Below are 19,363 nucleotides of genomic sequence, written 5' to 3'. Positions count from 1 at the left end.
GTCAATCTTACTTTCTTACTCCAGCGCTATATCTTAAATATTGTAAAAATTAATTATTATCTGACATTGCGATTTTTTTTTTGTTCTTTTCTTCCATCCCAAACTTTCTTGGCTATTATTATGACTTTATTATTCCTGAAGAATTCTAAAATATATTGTTCAATTTAAAAAAAAATCAGATAAGAGTATTCATGGGATTTTTATTAAGTTTTGAATTATTTTTAGGAGAACTTCCATATTTACAAAACTGTTTTCCTCCGTGCAATATGTTGATGTCTCTACATTCACACCTCTTATTTACCCCTCAGTACAGTCCTGTAGATTTCTCCATGTACAACATGGGCATTAATTGTGAGTTTATTCCAGATTATTGTTGATGTTTTTGTTAATTTTGTAAGTGAGAATTTTTTGCTATTATATTTTTTAACTGTTTAAACTGACACCTAGGAAGGCAGATTCGGTTTGTAAATACTCACTTTGTAAAAAATCATTTAAAATTTAAGTATTAAGTAATTGTTCGAGGATCCTTTCTTTTGTGTTTTTAAAAATTTGTTTCCAATATTATCAAAATGGTCATAGCTAAGAAGTATAGGTGTGGAGACAGATGGAGAGAGGTAGTGTGGCTCATGTACAAACTCTGAGCACTTTTATGGCTGCATTTAGGCTGGAGAAGCCCCAGAAGAGCCCACGTTAGACCAGGGGTGGCTTTGTATGCACTTGAAAGCCAGCTTTCCTACCTTTATGGTGAAGCCTGGTGGGCATGGCAGGTAGATGATCAAGGTCTGATCAAGGTCATTGGCTGCACAGAGCACTGTGTCTGTGAGAACTGGAGTCCATCACCATGGGAAATGCTTGGTGCCAGGAACACTGCAGGGGAGCTGGGGAGTGTGTGTGTTAAGGATTGTCCAGTCCTGGGAGTGGGAAGATCAGACTCTGCATTCAGATCTGAGTTTGAATTCATCCTCTCTTGTTTACTGGTCCTCTGACTTTTGTCAAGTTATCTACCCACTTTGAACTCCTATTTTCTTGTCTCTCAAAATAGGAGAATTACGGCCTGCTGCTAGAGTGTTTGATCAGGATAAATGATTTGTTTCTATAAGATGCCACGTACAGTCACAAGCTCAGTGAGAAATGGGCTGTCACCTCTTCATCTGCAACTCAGTGCTCGACAGGACATCGGGGCAAAGCCAGTCCGTAATTTGTTTGTGATGCAAGTAGGAACAAAATTAATGTCTTGCCTTTCACTTGCAGTATTCTTACTCCTTTGCTTCATTTACTTCTTTCCTCCTTTCCTTTCCCCTCCTCCACCAAAAGATCCTGAGACTCTCTCAGAACACTAGATTCAAATTATTTTAAAGGGTGTCTCATCCTCATGAAATGACAGTAACTTAAAAAAAATCTGTACAGATCCCAGACGTCATTGTATTTGATTTACACACACACACGCACACCCACCCACCCACACAATCAGCCTACCTCCCACTTGCTGAGGGAGAAGGACCAATTTTTCTGAGTTTTCATTCACTGAGCGTGAGAGCAAAGTCTCTTACGCAGACATTCACCTTGCTTAGTGCATGGTGTTTTTAATTGGATTTCTGCTTTGTGGCCATAGAACTATTCTCCTTATAGAAGAGAGGATGTGGAGACATAGACATTCTGCTGAGATATTGGTGTCAACATATTTGAGTTGGAAAGGACTTAGGACAGCATAGAGTCGTAACTTTTTATGGGTGAGAATTCATGATAGTGTAACTTGGACAAGAACCTAGGTCTTCTGTCTTCGTGTCCACGTGGATGAAGAGGCAACAGGGTGGGAGATGGCAGGGATCCTTCTTGCTTGAGTTCCAGGGTCTTGCTAGTTTTCATTGCTCAGCTGCCTTTAGTTTAGGTCCGTGTGGCCTCTCATGGGAAGGTCACTCTGTCCTGATAGACTGAGTTTCTAATCAGCAAAAAGGTCTGGACCCACTCATATTTCCCAGAGTTTTTCTGCTGTCCTGCTGACAGTTTATATAAATGATACCTAAGAAACTACTGGATATAAAATCCTTATTGTTATCATTTGCCCTCAAGTTCCATAGGAATGGGGTGCTGTCTCAGGCTGTCTAAGGCTAGATCTGAACAAAGATAGGGTGATAGGCTGTGCTGCTGGACCCTCCCCAGTCATAAGGGATTTCCACCTTAGTTTTTAGAATCAGACAGACGAGTTCAAATCTTGCCTTTACCAGTTATTAGCTTTGTGAACTTGGGGAAGAAACTGTAGTTGTTTGTGCCCAATTTTCTTTATCTGTAAATAAGTTCAGTATTTACTTTAGGGTTTTTGTTTTAGAATTGAATGAGCTAATTCCCTCATTTATACCGAAAATACTGATCGCGTGGTTCTATGCTGGTGCCTTGGTAGAAGATTACTAAGGGACTCAGCAGTGAGAATGCAGGTGGGGGACCCCTGGATCATAGAGCTTATATTCCAGGATATGCTTGTAAAAGACTGGATGTGCAGTGGATTTTTAGTAAATGTCCATTCCTTTCCTTATCCACATTGATTGTGCATATATATTTGTACAATATATGAACAATTTTTTATTGCAATTTAAATCTCTTTGTAGTAATTAAATTATGTAGCTATAACAAAATACGTGAAATAAAATGATTTGTCTTTTATTTTCTTTTCAATATGCAAAACAAAATAAAATAGAAAAGAAAAAAGGTTTTGAAGGAGTAGAAATAATTTTATTTCTGTGGAATCAATTCCCTATTTTAGGTTTTTTATTTGTGTTTTTAAACAGCATATAAATTTGATAGGTTGTGACTTCAGTGTTGATAGCTAGGTGAGTGTAGTTTCTTTTTGTGGTAGTCTTTGATGAATTATTTGCACTAGATCATAAATGATGTGCATGTTACATATTGGAAACGAGGAAAGAGTGGAGACATACTACCTCCAATGCAGTCATCTTGTTACCAAGTCGAAACTCGTACTGCTTGCTGCATGACAGGCCAATAAATTGGGAGATTGAGGTGATGGAGCAAGGAATACTAACTTTATTTGAAAAGCTGGCAGACCCAGAAGATGGCAGAATGACATGCTGGAGAACCGTCTCCCCCAAGTCAGGAATCAGTCCGCTTTTATACTAAAAAGGGGCGGGGATGTGGTTAGTTGTTGCAAACTTCTTGCGGTACGAATTGTTTCTCCTTGGACTTCTTTGTTCTTGCAGCTGTCCACGTGGGTCAAATCATGGTGCCCCTCTAAAACCTCCAAAAAAAATCAAAGTTGATTCTCTATTTTGCAACTTGCCATCTCTATGTAAGTGCAGAAGAGTTAACATCGTGAAAGATCAGAGCCCGGAGAATAGCTCTCCTGGATATTTCAGGCTAAAGGCAACTATCTTTTACAAAAGGTACAGAGCTACCAAGTCTGAGCCTAGAAAACAGCAAAGGTTTAAAGCCAAAGGAACAGATCTAACATGCAGTCAAATTTATTCTTTTCTATTACAATTTCTTTTTCCACCTCATAAATAATTTTAGTAAGAAACATGAGCAATTTTTTTAATTTTGCTTCTTAGTAACGGATAAGTGCGTCAAATATATTTATGAGAGCAGGGATGCTGTGCGGGCATTGGGGTCACAGCAAACTCTTGTTGGGGTGGTCGACTCTGCAACATGTCTGATGCCCCGTGGGTGTTGGTGAGGGACCCCATAACCAGGGGCTGTCTTCAGGAACCAGCATATGGGCATTGACCTCTGGAGACCTCTTTTTCAACTGCCGGAAATTTATTCAGATACTGTGACTGAAAAACCACTTCAGCTGGTGATAATTAGGGAATAAAGGAAGAGGAAAAGGGCTTGGATTAGATTACAAGAGAAGGACAGAATATCAGGGAACCTGGGGGCTTGGCAGTGGGTCCATGGGAGAGAGGGGAGCAGAGGTGGGGAGGGGCACGCCTCTGGAACCAGCTCCTGCACCTGTCCCAGGGCCCAAGTCACACAGCTTTTAATTGGCCCAGGACGCTCTCCTGTCTGGATGTCACCCTGGTCAGAACCTTGAGAATCGAAGGTAAGGGGTGGGCAGCACTCACCTAGGGGATCACTGAGGACTTAGTTCAAGTCCACGGTGCCTTTTCTTGTCATGTGTCTTCACTTGCCCTTTATCTTAGGATCTGAGAAGCAGGAGCAAGGAACGCAGGGAGAGATCCAGTAAGACATCTGACTGTGTTAAGAGACGACAGTCATAGCCACACCGGGAGCGAGGACACTTGCAGCAAAGTAAAACGACTTCACAACTGTTGCATCAGAGCTGCCGGTGTGAGAGAGCCTAAGCCTGTCTCAGAGTGCAGGGGACAAGCAGAAAGGAATGGTAAATTTCCACTGACAGTTGAAATTTTGTTAAATAGCCTGCTACTGTTGCTTGTATCACTTGAATGAATGCAGGCATATTTCTATGGGCAATTATGTTCACTCAAACCCACCAGCCACTCTTGCCCCCATCGGGGATGGGCTTTCTCAAGCCCAGTGTACCTGCTGCTTGGGTGGGCCATGCTGCGTGTCCTCGCCTGGGGCCGGGCTGCTGCAGGGCACTGAGTCCCCGAGGCACGGCCTGCGAGACACGACAGGAACACCTCTGCTCTTGACTGAGGGCCTCCGTTTCCCCCTGCAGTGTAAGAATGCTGGTGACTGAGTTAGAAGCATGCTTCAAAGCTGTCCGTGTCCTTGCCATCCAGAAGCAGAGCCTGGGAGCTTCCGAATTTCTCCAGAATGGGGTTTACATTCATCTTCGACAGGTGAGTTTATGTCCTTTTACAAGTGGAGGAATTACTGTAGTTTTCCTGGAACTTACTCACCACTAGTCCATCTGATTTTTCTGTGCTAGGATTCAATATGGCATGCTAAAAATTCTGGAGTCAGATCTTGAAACACTGATGAAGAGGATTATTTTATTTCTTTATATGATAGTATTTTACTTTCAAAATTCAGAGTTTTCAGTTCTTTCAAAAATTTTTTGTGGGGTTGGAGAAACAACTTTGCTCTTGCCATCTTTGTGACCTGTTGCTATATGCCTGTCAGCTGTCTTCTGTCACTTGTGAGGCGGTTCCATTTGTGACCCTGTCCGGGTTGTTCATGGTATAAAACATAAAGTCTGTAAAAGTACAGTCCCTTTTACTCCGAAGACATTCCACAAATACTACTTAAATCTGGGTGTGGTTTTAAGAAGACAGAATCATTAGAACATGTACTTGCAGGTTGCTAGTGCAAAATCCCCAAATCAATAGTCTAGCTCAACATCTAAAATCTTTCTAATCTACCTTGGATTTGTATGGATAGTTGAAGCAGTTTGCTAAGAACTCAAGACCAGGGTTAGAATACAGGCTGGTGTAGCTCAGCAGGTCCTCCCAAGCTGATGCTCTGGGAGAGGGCAGGTCCTAGGGGAGAGGGCGTGTCCTCCCCTCCCTGAGCTGACAATTTGATGGCAAAGACATTCATCAGGTGAAGAACTTGGAGATTCTTCTAAGAACAGTGGGTTTGAAAACAGTCCTAAAAGCGTGGGAGTGACACAATCCCATTTGTCTCAAGTAGGGGAGAGTGGCTTTGGGGCCACTTGGGAGACTCGTGAGTCCAGGTGGGCAGTGTTGGTGGCTTCCACTTGAGCGGTGGGATGGTCAGCGGGTAAAAGCGAACAGATTGAAGGCATGTTTAGATGGTAAAAAGGAAAGGATGAATGATGTCTGTGAAGGTAGGATAGAGTAAGGAACAGGTTTCTGGGTGGATTAATGAGGTAAATGATGGTCCTGCTATGCTCTGAGGAGGGAAATCTGTAGAGGGAGTTCTGGGGGGATAACTGATGAGTTCAGCTGTGGGTAAAGTGAAAGGCTGTTAGATGTGTGGTTTGGGAGCTCAGGTGAGAGCCAGTAGTGAGTAGGGGGAGGGGAGAGAGACTTTCAAATCAGTTTGTCTTGTGAACATACAAATAAGGATGAGTAATGACACACTTAAAACCTCTATATTCTGTATTTAAAGCCCAGTAACATTTTGCTATATTGACTGCAGAGGTTCTTAATTTTTTTAATAGAAATAAAATAAATAGAAAAAAATAGTGGAGTTAATGAACATCTTAGAGTTGATGTGTGTCCTTGTATGTATTTTCATACCTCATCTGTTTATAACCATAATCTACAAAAAGTTCGCTTGCTTAGCATAAGAGTTAAACAGAGGGAAGTGACACACAGTGTTGGGGCTTGAAGCTGATCTACTCGGGCAAATTATGTCACCTCTCTGTGCCTTAGTTGCAACTTCTGTGACTGCCCCCGGGCCCATCATCACAGCTGATTTCCTAGACTAGATGTTGGGAGGGAGGCTGCTGAAGGGAATAAGAAGTGGCAACTTCTAGGGATATTGAAGAGAGAGACAAAAACAGATTAAAGCCGATAAACTGAGTAAAAATACCCTCAAAAGTGAAAGAATCCCGCAGTGTTTTGAGCCCCTTAGCGTAAGGGAAACAAAATCAGGTTGAGCCAAAGCTCTTGAGCATGTGAGTATTGTGGGTGGGTGGGTGTCATCAGAAAAGGGTTGAGAAAAGGCCTTTTCATTTCCCTAGACGTTTCCAGTAAGGATGGGGAGCAGAAGAGAAAACCCCCTGCTTCACAGTGGAAGCTGCTGTTTTGTGCAAAACTGACCAAAGTTTGGAGACCAGTCATCAGCGGTGCTGGCAAATGAAGAGACTTCGGGATTGGGTGGGACACTTGCTGCGACTTTCAGGTGACCTGCTGGCTGGGTCTGTATGGCGGGCAGTAGGTTTGCAGGGTGACCCGGGCATAAACCCTGGCTCTGAGGCTGCTGGTCTGACTAGCAAACCTGGGCACCCGCAGTCTTAATGGTGCAGCTCGGGATGTGGCCTGGGACACCTGCTGAGCTGAGGGCGAGAGGAGGGCTTCCCTGAGGGGGTGTCATGCGGAGAGTGGGAACGTGTTCCTGCAGGGGAGGAAGAGCCTCTGAGCAGGGTACTGGATGCACAGGCAAGACCAGCCTGAGCACGGAGGCTTCTGGGAGCCAGAAGTCATACAATGGCCCGAACCGCCTTGTTCCTGCGAGACTGCAGGGAAAAGATGCTGAAAATGTAGGCTAGGGTCACACCCTGTGGTGTTTTATGAGTGACAGTAAAGGACTGGTCCGGCAGGCAGGAGAGAACCCTGTGGGCGTCCCAGCTGGGGCGTCATGCCGGAGGGAGGAGCAGAGTTATAGACTTTGCCACTTATTAGCTATGTGACTTTGAGCAAGATCACCTCACCTCTCTCTATATATATCTTCATATGTAAAGTGACAGAGTGACAAGCTCGTGTCATCAGAAGGCTTTGTTTAGCTCTGATCCTCTTTGTCCAGTCCTGTCAGTGCTGCCCTGTGAGGTTCTGCAGCGGCTGCTCTTATCCTGAGATGGGAGGGCCTAGAGTGACGTTGTAGTGCCCGAGGGCAGGAAGGGGTTGCTTTAAAAGCAGACATGTTGTGGCCTGCAGCTGCAGGCCTGCAGGCAGTTTGGTTGAAGGTCCTGCAGGGGACTTTGGAGGCCTTAGGTTGTTGAGAGTACTTTGGATGCCTTAGCTTCCTCTTAAGTCTAGTTTTCTCTTGCGGACCGGATTTGCCTTTGCAGATTGATGCTGAAGATTTGGGCTTCTAGCAAAGCTGTTTTCAGAGATGGGTATATACGTAAAATATCGTATAAAATAAAATGATTTATTTAACGTGTGGGACTTCACAGCTGTTGTGAACAGCTCTGTTGTCCTGGTCGTCACGGAGGACACCAAGTGTCAGCAGAGCGTGCGGGAGGACAGGTAGCCTGCAGTGCTGCTGCGGGGTGTTCTCCCGAGTAGAGCACTCTGCTGAGTTGACTCTTCTCTGATCTTGGTTGCCAGATGAGCAGACAGCAAATTAATGAGTTCTGGTGGGATTGTATAATGACAGGAAGAAAGAGGAAACCGTAGTTTTTCCAGACTAAAACACGCTTTTGTTTCCTGATCCAGTGTGTTCCATTACAGAATTGATGAGTTCTGTCTATTCTGGGACTTCATTGAAATAAACGTTCAGCCTAAATGTTAAGAGTTATGTTTTATTTGGCTGGAGGACTCGAGCCGGGATGGCAACCTCTCAGATCACTCTGAGGGACTGCTCCCAAGAGGTAGGGGAAGAGCTAGGATATATAGAAGTTTTACAAGAAAGACCAGGTAGTTGGAACAATAAAATATTGCTTGTTATCTAAAGAAAACCAGATATCTCAAGATCAAGTATTTACTGCTTTTCTATGTATGGGAGGAAGCAAACATTTGTGTCATTGAATTCATCACTTTGGCGGGTACCTAGGTATCTAGGGCCAGTATCCTGTCCTTTCTTACTCTGAATCCACTCAGAGGGCACCATTGTGAGTGGCTGAGAGGCTGGGCTGCAGGCATGCACTCGCTGGGGGGTGGCAGCAGCCGCTGATGACTTGGTTTCAGCATTCTTTGTTTACTGACATGGTTGCAGTATTTTCATTCACATTGTAGTATTTTCATTCATGGACGGATTATGGATAATCTGCAACCTTGGAAAGCAACCGAGATGGAATTACTGCAGGTACATTCTTCTTTAATAAGCCGTGTGCAAACATAAACATGGAGGAAGCATACATTTGGATTTGGTGGTGTAGTGAAGGGTGACTGCACATTACAGGAGAACGCAATGCAGAATTGCTTAAGTCCACGTTTCTTTTCTGTTGTGGTTTCTGAGAACAGTTTATGGTAATTAACCAACATTGACAAATGGTGGCAAACATTGCATTTAAGAGCTGGCCGGCTGCAAACATGTGTATTGGACAGGTGGAATTCATAGGCAAGTGGTCAGGTGGATGGGAGAGAGATGGAGCCTAAGCCTGGGCCCACATTCCTGTTTAAATAACCATTTCCTCACCATACGGCCTTGGACTAGAATGTAACCTCTCTTAACCTGTTGGTGAATCTGTGAAATGGGCATGATAATATTAGTTTCTTCCTGGGATTGTTGTAAGTTCTAAAGAGTATTGTAGCACACATGAAGCACTTAGCAGTGTTCACTGTGTGTGGCCGCCCCGCTTGGCGTGTGTCAGAGCCGTAAAGGCAGCATTTGTCTGTTGAGAATGCACTGGTAGCCCCTTGAATATGCTGTGAATTTGGTGATTTCCTTTAATCTTGGTAACTCTGTGTGCCATGGGCAGTTATTTTCATGGACAGATGAGGAATCTCAGGGTAAAGAAGACTGTGTAATTTGCCCAAAGTCAGACCATAATTTTGGGTGCATGGGCCTCAGTTCAGCATGAGCCCCAGGGCCTTCTTCCCTCTCCGTTCAGCACCAGAGCCAGATGTGTGGTCGGCTGTTTCCCAGCCCAGAATATCGGGCAGGCCGCAAGACACACCTGGCCTTGCACTGCTTGAGCAAAACTCTGGAGGAGAGGAAGTTACAAAAGGGATAAACATAAAAACAGATGACAGCAAACTGTGATCAGCACTGAGAAGGAAAGGAACACGCCTCACAATGCAGAGCTGCGAGCTTTCCCGTCGGGGCTGCTCTGGGGGGCGTTCATCTCAGCTAAACAAACTCTGCTGCTGCACCAAGGCAGGAAGGCAGGGAGCGTGTGGCCAGGTAGACAGGGCCTTGTTAATCATACTCATTCCCCATTAAGCTGCAGCTGTCACGGGCACTTACCTAGTAAACAGATGTCTTCCATAATCATCACGCACTTTTCTTGGTAGTTTTATTGCCCCACCTTTGAGATGAGGTCATTGAAGCTGGGGAGTTTGCTGCATGCCCGTGATCACCATGGAAATACCCCCACTGGTCTTTCAACCTAGACTGGCGTGGCTGTCATGCCCCAGCCCTGTGAATGGCATCGTGTAGCTTCTCCCAACTGGCCCAAATGACTGACATTGATATTCTTAATTCATAGGAAATGGTATGTGACAATAGGAGAAAAAGGTATTAAGAAATTGTTTGGAAAACTAGAACAAAATCCAATTCTTCCCCAGCTGGGGGAGCGTACCCTGTGTCACTCACCCCACTCACTGCGTGTCACCTTCTCCCTGCCGACTCTACGTTCAGAAGCCACTCTGAGTCTTTGAAGAACATTTTGCCTCGTGACATTGTTGACTAGGCCCCGTGACCTCTCTGTCCCTGGTTAACTCTGTCTTGAAAGCCATTTAAATTTCTTGCAGGCTCCTTCTCTCAGAAGTAAGAATATCCTCTTTCGACTTCTTGATGCAGCTCCTTAATGAAGATCTCGTGAAGGAAATTTAGTCAAAACCTGGGAGGTATGCACACAGTGACTGCAACCTCAGCACTTTATGAAGTTCGGAATCAGATTTGTGGGTGACTCAGGAAAGGCTTTTTTATGGTAACAAGGGGAAAGTGAAAGGATGCAGGCTGTGTGAGACTGAAACATCTCGTTCCCAGCCAGCAAGGCACCTGCGTTCAGGGTGGTGTGTGGGGAGTGCAGAGTTCTCACAAAGAAAGAAGTGTTGTGATGGGAGGGAGGACAGTTAGGTACTTTACTGTGGAGGGAAAAAGTGGGTTAAGCATTTCCTGGTTGAACAAGAGGATTGTGACATGATGTGCTTGTATTTTGGAGAGAAGGGTTTTGTGGGGACAGGCCTAGGGAGAACGCTCTGTGGCTGGGGAGTCAGCACAACAGAGAAACACAGAGAACCGGGCAGACCCCAAGGCCCCTGCTGGGGAAGAGGCTGCCCGCCAATTCGAGCCCTGGGGGCGGCTTCTGTCCCTTAGCTGGGGCCTCAGAGCTCCCTTCACAACCCAGTCCTGTTGATACAAGGAAAAAAACGTGAGGCATGAGAAGGGCTGTGTCCCAGGCTTTGGTTGAGCCCCTGGGATGTGTCCCACCAGATTTTGTTCCTTGGCTTCGTGCAGTAAAGTATTCAAGAGCAAGCCAGTGTTGAGAAAAGGTAGATTTATTCACAGAGACACATTGAAAGGCAACAGAAAGGCCACGAGGTGTGGGGTTTGGGTGCTCAGATTAAAAGTAAGTACACACTCCACAGATTGTGGTCTTTCTCCGAAGAGGGAGAGAGAGGGGTGACCGCGAGGTGGCGCTGTGTTGCTCGTTTTCTTGGGCTTGGTGGTTTCATTTGCTAATATGTAGAAGAACCAGCCTAAAGGCAAGGGGCTGGGATTCCCGGGGAGTTGGCCATTTCCCACACTTTGACATTTTGTGGCTAGCCTTGGGACTGCCATGGTACCTTGGGGCATGATATTCACCATGTTACTATTACAATGGGTTTATAATGAAGCTCAAGCTCTGCTAGAAGTTAAATCTCTTCATCCTGAGCCTCAAGGCCTACTGGGGGTTGAATCCTTCACCATTTTGATGTTAATTGCTGTGGCCTTCCTTGAATGGCTGTGCTCTGCCCCTTCCATCCTGTCTCACTGTGATGACACAGAGAGAGCAAAGGCCGGGCCCTGCCTGTGCCCCTGCATTTAACAGCGTGAAGTGTGGAGTGGGCTTATGATGACTCTGAGTGGTGAGAAGGATGTTTCAGATTTTGCCACGTGAGACATGGGGACCTGCCAGCAGCCATCACAGATTTATCTCAAGGGCATTATCGCTTGTGTTGTTACGGATAGAACAGGCCAGCCAAGAAACAAGCACTGAGATTTTTTATGCTGGCGGGCTCAGAGGGGCTCCTGTTCCGAAGCTTTGAGCACCTCCAAGACCTGCACATGAGGTTCTATAGGGTTAATTACAAGTAAGGGGCTATTAGCCAATAAGGCTCAAACAACAAAAAGCAAGGAATCAGTACACTGAAGCTTATGAATTTGGAACAGATCACGTTACTGACAATTGTTGACCTTGGATTTACGAGTTAGCTTATTAGCCCAGTAAACTGACACTAAACTTCAGATTTACGAGTTAGCCCAGCAATACTTAGATCAGTAAACCGACACTTATCACACTTAGATTTGTGACTTAGCTCGTTAGCCCAGCTGGGCTTTTCCTTCACAGTGTCACTCATCTTTTCTATATTTCTTTTTTTTTTTAAAGTATTTAATCCAAATTTAATATCAGGTTTTTTTGGAAAGAAATTTCTCTTTTTCTTTTCTTTCGGACTCTTTTGGGGGGGTAGGTTATTAGGTGTATTTATCTGATAGTGGAGGCCCTGGGGCTTGAAACCGGGACCCCGTGCACGCTAAGCACACGCTCTACCACCCCCCTATGATCTTTTCTTTTTGCTTTAGCTGCCAAGAATCTGACAGCTGAATTTCTAGTCGGACTTTAACACTTGCCCTGACTCCAGGGAATCCATATTTATGACTTTACCTCCCCCTGGTTTCATTTAAGTATTGAATCTCCAATTTCTCTTCACTCTCAATTTTGCCTTTTTGTTGTTATGGTTGTTAAGGTGTGTTTAAAAAAATTGTTTAATTTCTCTTTTAGCAGGAGGCTGAAAGTAAATAAATGTGTAAACATACAGCACACTTAAATGCTTTTATACATTCTAAGCTGTTTAGTCGTTACTTAAAAACCGAATTGAATATTAAAGTGATAACATTTTTAAATTATTTTTTTAATTTTTTACAAAGATATAGCTGATTTAAAATGATATGTTTCAGGTGTACAATAGATGCTCCATTTATAGTTACTGTAAACATTGGCTGTATTCCCTGTGTTGTAAGATACATCCCTGTAGCGTTTTTACATTACATGTTGCAATTTGTATAAGAAAGTTGGGTAACACAGAGTCTGGGGCATGGCTGTGTCTGAACCAGGGTCACGCTCACCCTGCCTGTCAGAGCCCAGGCCCTCACTCCTCTCTGCAGGGCAGCGAGTGGAGGCAGCCCTCATCAGCGCTGGCACCACCCTCTGAGAGTCAGTGACAGCAGTGTCTGTGTGTGGATGTGCAAATTGTTTTTCCAGGAGCTTTACATGCATTTCTGCATTTAATAATTAAAGCCCTCCTGTGAGGAAGCGTTTTATGATTTTAATGAATAATACATTTTATTTTGATATTGATAGACTTCAAACCTCCGGAAAATTTACAGAAGTAGTACAGTAAACGCTTAGATACAGTTCACCTTAAAGGGCACTATTTGTCCTTTTGTGTCTGGCTTATTTTAGCATAAAATTTCAAGGTTCATCCATATTGTAGCCTGAGTCAGTACTTTATTCTTTTGGTTTCATAATATCCTTTTTCTTTTTTTTCGTTTTTGGTCTATTTAAAAATATTTTCATTGAAGTCTAGTCAGTTTATAATGTTGTGTCAGTTTCTTGTGTACAGCACAACAATTCAGTTAAATAGGAAAATACCTGTATTCATTTTCATATTCTTTTTAAACATAAGTTACTATAAGATATTAAATATATTCTCCTGTGCTATACAATATAAACTTGCGGTTTATTCTATACATACTCAGTATCTGCAAATCTTGAACTCCCAATATATTCCTTCCCACACCCTCTCCCCTCTGGTAACCATAGTTTGGTTTCTATGTCTCTGTGTCTGTTTCTTTTCTGTAGATAAGTTTATCTTTTTGTGTCTTTGTTTTTTGATTTTTTTTTTTTTAAGATTCCACATGTGAGCGATTTCATATGGTATTTTTCTTTCTCTTTCTGGCTTACTATTCTTAGAATGACATTCTCCAGGTCCATTCATGTTGCTGCAAATGGCATTATTTTGTTATTATTTTATGGCTGAATAGTAGTCTATTGGAGAAATATACTACAGTCTCTTTATCCAGTCATCTTTCAGTGGATATTTAGGTTGCTTCCATGTCTTGCTATTGTAAATAGTGCTGCTATGAACATTGGGGTGAAAGTGTCTTTTTGAGTTAGGGTTCCTTCTGGATATATGTCCAGGAGTGGGATTTCTGGGTCATATGGGAGATCAATTTTTTGTCTTTTGAGGAACCTCTATACAGTTTTCCACAATGGCTCCACCAAACTGCATTCCCACCACATTGTAGGAGGCTTCCCAATTCTCCGCAGTCTCTCCAGCATTTATCTGTGAACTTCAGAATGATGGGTATTCGGACTGGTGAGAGGTGAGACTTGATTGCAGTTTTGATTTGCATTTCTCTGATAATGATATTGAGCATTTTTTTCATGTGCCTATTGGCCATTTGTATATCTTCATTGGAGAAATGTTTCTTTAGGACTTCTGCCCATTATTGAATTGAATTGTTTGTTTTTCTTTCTTATTAAGTGTAAAAGCTGTTTACATATTCTGGGAATTTAGCCCTTGTCAGTTTCATTTATTGCAACTGTTTTCTCCCATTCCATAGATTGTCTTTTTGTTTTGCTTTTTGTTTCCTTTTCTGTGCAAAAGCTTGTAAGTTTAATTAGATCCCACTTGTATTATTTTGCTTGTATCTCTATTGCTTGATTAGACTGCTCTAGGAAAACTTTGTTGAGATGTATGTCAGATGTTTTGCCTATGTTTTCTTCTAAGAGGTTTATAGTGTCTTTTCTACATGTTTAAGTCTTTAAGCCATTTTGAATTTATTTTTGTGTATGCTGTGAGGGAGTAGCCTAACTTCATTGATTTACATGCAGCTGTCCAGTTTTCCCTATACCATTTTCTGAAGAGGCTGTCTTTACTCCATTGTATGTTCTCACCTCCTTTGTCAAAGATTCAATGACCAAATGTTTGTGGGACTATTCTTGGTAATTTTGTTTATCCGTTCATTGATGGATGGATATTGTTTGTAACCTTTGGCTACTCTGAATGATACTGCCATGAATATTGATGTGCAAGTTTTGTGAGAATATATTTTCATTTTGTTGGCTGTACAGTTGGCCCACCATATCTGTAGTTTCCACTTCATGGATCCAGATGGCTGATTGTAAAGGAACTCGAACATCCTTGGATTATGGTATCCAGGGTGGGGGTTTCCTGAAACGAAATCCCGAGGATACTGAGGGATGACTCTATATTTAGGAGTGGAATTGCTGTGCCATATAATTCTAACCTTTTGAGGAAACACCAGGCTTTTCCAAAGAAGCTGTACCATTGCCCCTTTCCAACGACTGTGTATTGAGGGTTCCCATTTCTCTGCCTCCTGACCAACACTTGTTATTGTCCATGTTTTGATTATAACCATCCTAGTGAGTGTAAAGTCAGATCTCATTTTGATGTTGATTTCGCTAGTGATGCTGAGCATCTTTTCATATGCTTATTGGCCAATTGTGTATCTATTTAAATACTTGGCATATTTAAAAATTGGGTCGATTTTCTTTGTATTGGTCAGGTGTAAGCATTTGTTTTATATCCTGGATACTAGTATCTTATTAGATATATGCTTTGCAAAATTTTTCTCCTATTCTGCAGATTGTCGTTTCACTTTACTTTTTTTAAACATTAAAACAATTTATTTCTAGGGGAGGTAATTAGATTTATTCATTTTATTTTTCTTGCTAAGGACGCACTCTATCACTTGAGCTACCCCCTTCCCCTTTCATTTCACTTTCTTGATGATGTCCTTTGTAACAAATGGTTTTAATTTTGATGAAGTCCATTTTATCTTTCTTTTTTTTCACTTGTGCTCTTGGTATTGTATCTAGAAAGCCATAGCCTATCCTAGGACCACAAAGATTTAAACTATGTCTTCTTTTAGAAATCTTATACATTTAGTTTTTACATTTCCGTCTGTGATCCATTTTGAATTAATATTTTATTTGTTAAATAAAATACGGGGGTCCAGATTCCAGATTCATTCTTTTTCCTTCAGATACTCAGGTGTCTCTGCACCATTTGTTGAATAGACTATTCTTTCAATAGAGTGTTGTTGGCACATTTCTGGAAAAATGACTGTAAATGTAAATTTCCCCCCTGGATTTTTTATTGTGTCTCATAGATTTATGCATCCAAACTTATGCCAGTACCATAATGACTTGTGTACTATAGATTTGTAGTAACCTTTGAGTGAGTCCTCCAACTTTGCTCTTCTTTTTCAAGATTGTTTTGGCTGACCTGGGACCCTTGCACTTCCATATGAATTTTGGCATCAGTTTTTCAATTTTTGCAAAGAAGTCAGCTGGAATTTTGATAGGGATTCCATTAAATTTGTAGATCACTTTGGGGATTCTTAACATTTTTAACAATATTGTCTACCATTCCATGAACATGGGATGCCTTCCATATATGTAGATCTTTTAATTTTTTTTGGTGATACTTCAAAATGTTCAATGTGCAAATCTTGTAAAATTTTGTTAAATGTATCTCTCATTTTATTTTTAATGCTGTTGTAATTGGAAAGGCTGAGCTTTCTAAGGGTGGGAGTATATATCAATTTATTTATTTCTAGGATTCCTACACAGCAAATACCCTAGATTTATATTTGCTACATAAATCTATCCACAATTCTTCCCACCTCCGTGTCATAAGAAACCAAGACCCAGGTTAAGCTACCTGAACACCTATGTGGAAGTGAGAAGTGAGATCCTTGGGTGGGGCTTTGTGCAGATTATACTGAAAGCTTATTCATTATGGCTTCATCTTAATTTCTTTTAAACAATCCTCTCAGTGTATATAGTCAGATACATTAAGAAAATGCCCTTTCGATGTGTGGAGGAGCTAAGACTATAATTTTCAAATAATTTCTAGTGAGAGTGTTGTACTTGAAACTAATTTGCATCAATCTTTGAAGATTTATGTTTCAGGAGCTTTGACTAAAGAACACCTGTCTTTATTCATTAGTGACAATTAAATGCTCAAGCAACATGTACGAGTTTGAGCAAACTGCCCCCGCCCCGTAGTGCTGGTTGGCTGCAGCTGTAACTGGAGTCAAGACTTACCTATCCCAGTACGCTTGGGCGGATCTGCTCAAAGGGGTTCGTCCAATAGTTTGTCGGTAGTCTTTTGGACAAAGCCATAAAGCATTGATTTAAGGTTGCTGGAATGCATTATATTCTTATTAATATTAAGTAAGCAAATATTGAGTGCTTACTGTATGTTGGGAATTGTCCTTTAGCTTCACATGAATATTATTTCGCTTAAAACCTCTCATATTTCCTTGTTATTCACACTTTACAGATAAGGAGTCTGAGGATTAGGTCTTCTCTCTTTTGGGGGGAGCTCATTATCAATGATGGGAAGTTGTAAGAAAAAAAATATTGATTCATCCAGAGAAAACAATTTTCTGAGAGTCAGCACTGAAGAGGGTGATCATTGTTTGAGTGAGACGAGCCCTGGGTTGTACGGAGTCAGCATCCCTGTTCTGGACACGGCACATGTAGCGCTGCATGGTGGGTGAGGCGGCGCGGCTGCGCAGGGAACGCGGATGCCGGGCCATTGGGCTGTGCTCAGGCCCGGTGGGGCTTTCTCCTAAGGGAAGTGGAACGTCATTGTCAGATTTTAAGTAGGGGAGAGGGGTGCTCTCGTAGATCACTTTTGTCTTGTAGAATGCTTAGAAACATTTAGAAGGCTCGGCAGGAGGTGATGTGATAAGTCAGAGTAGGGTGGCTGTGAGGTGTAGCAGTGTTCAATTTTCAAGTGATTTTCAGTCCCAGGTTTGTGGCTCAGTAGCCATGTCACTTTGGATGACACATTCAAGGAAGTGAAACAATTTATCTTATTAATTGAAGCAGTGATATACCGACTTCCCAGGACTTCTGTGGAGATCCAGTGAGATAACGTGTGCACAATGTGCAGCGTGGTCCCCAGCACAGAGTTAGTGCTGAGGGAGTGCCAGTGAGAATCTGGTAGGTGAGGTGTGGGTGGTGGGACTCGTTGACTGAGGAAATTGGGCCCTGAAGGAGGGGTCCAGTCACATCTATGAGTGATGGGACTGAGCTGGGAGAGGCAGAGAGACCTTGACCCCCTACAAGGGGCCCTGGGCAGGACGGCTATTGGAGGAGCACCGTGAAATCAACTATTTGCAGGTGAAGTTGGAGGTGCCCTTGAAACATCTAAGTGCAGTGCCACAATCATAGAGGAGGTCTAGGCCCGGGCTGTTCATTTTCCTATAATCTCAATCCCTGAGGACGCCGAGGTATTGATCATTGAACGTGAAGATATACTTACAGGACAAGTGAATAGTAGTATCATCTCTGTCATCAAAGCTCACGTCTCTTTATTCATCACTCACTTTGCTAATTGGGTACTTACAGAGCTCACTTCACCGTCCTCACCTGGGCTCAGGCTCCACAGAAAAGATCTTGTGTATCTCCCTCTTTTCCAGAAGAAAACACATTTAGCTGGTAGACTTCTCTACCTCGCCAGACTTAGAATTTTAGTTTGTTGATTTAATTCTGTTTTCTGTTGGCCGTCTCCTGACAGGAGAGACATTTTACCTCATGGTCAGGTTTCAATTAGCTGTTACTGAGAATTGCTGATCTGATCCATAGTGTATGTTTTCTATTAACTTTCTAGAGTACTTATCATTTTTCTGTCTTTGCCCTTTAATTTTGTTTCCTCTTCAATGTTCTATCCTATTTGGGGCCTTATTTTATTTTTTAATTAAAAATGTCCGTTAGCAGTTAAGAAAACAAAAGCAAAGAAAACATGCACATGATAGCTAGATTTAGAAAATATCTAGTGTGTTTTCTGTCTCGGCAATGGAGGGTTCTAGAAACTCTTGAAAACCTTCATTACATAAGTTCCTTAAAATGCTGATTAAGAAATAAGACCTTCCTTCCTCATCTTTCAAGCTGCACAGCTAATTGTCAAGAAAGTGAGGGGAAATCCTCAGAAGCCAAGTCAAACCAGAAAGCAAGGATTCTGGGAGATACTTGAGCCTTAGAAGCCCTGGGGGGCCAGTTGGCTCCTGAACTGATTTTCAGTTGCCTTGACAGGAGGGCAGGAGGTGAGCCCCAGGCCTCTCACACTGGGAGTTGGATGGCTGTTCTTATGTAAGGCCAAGCACATCCTGAATCCTGCTGTATAAAAGAGTGAATTAGAAAGAAAAGCAAAAAAGCATTCCTCAAGGCAAGGAAGTAAGGAAAGTCAATTTTTTTGGAAGCGGGGGAAAATAACATATCCAATGTAAGTATTTAGTTTAAATCTGTTCTGGCATGAGAGTGACAACAAACTCCTGGCAGAAAATCACAGCTCCTCCCGGAAAGAGAAGTTGTGTTTTGAATGAATCAGTGGGCAGCCATTCTGAAAAAGGTCTCCAGAGTTTTCTGGATCAAGATACTGGACCCAAACACCTCCCTTCCATGGTCTCATTTAAATAACCAGAAAGGTTTTAAAGGAAAGAAGCCATAATCATAGTTCTATTTATTGACATTAATATATGCTAGGAATTCAGAGGTGACTATGGAGTTGTCTCCTCTTTTATGGATCTTACTTTCTATTTGACATAGTTGGGGATCTTGTTGGAGGGTGGTGTTAGTCTGTTGCAATTAGCCAGGAGAGGAGATTAAGAA

General features: G+C 42.5%; 1 protein-coding gene across 47 annotated transcripts in view; it reads left to right on the top strand.

Annotated features, from left to right (window-relative positions):
• Positions 1–19,363, top strand: part of LOC141576892 (uncharacterized) — a 195,064-nt gene that overhangs the window by 169,107 nt on the left and 6,594 nt on the right. For 45 of the 47 annotated variants that reach the window (XM_074360229.1, XM_074360225.1, XM_074360238.1 and 42 more), the window contains 4 exons: positions 4,149–4,348; positions 4,649–4,772; positions 6,584–6,744; positions 10,200–10,295. The gene's annotated coding sequence lies outside the window, so the exon portion shown is untranslated. Of the gene's footprint in view, positions 1–1,042; positions 1,215–3,209; positions 3,393–4,148; positions 4,349–4,648; positions 4,773–6,583; positions 6,745–8,519; positions 8,590–10,199; positions 10,296–19,363 lie in introns of all 47 variants that reach the window. The other 2 variants (XM_074360209.1, XM_074360217.1) reach the window with 2 other exon arrangements.

Source organism: Camelus bactrianus, unplaced genomic scaffold (assembly GCF_048773025.1).
Source record: "Camelus bactrianus isolate YW-2024 breed Bactrian camel unplaced genomic scaffold, ASM4877302v1 HiC_scaffold_43, whole genome shotgun sequence".
In the NCBI taxonomy this organism is placed as follows: domain Eukaryota; kingdom Metazoa; phylum Chordata; class Mammalia; order Artiodactyla; family Camelidae; genus Camelus; species Camelus bactrianus.
This window is presented reverse-complemented; position numbering and strand designations above follow the sequence as displayed.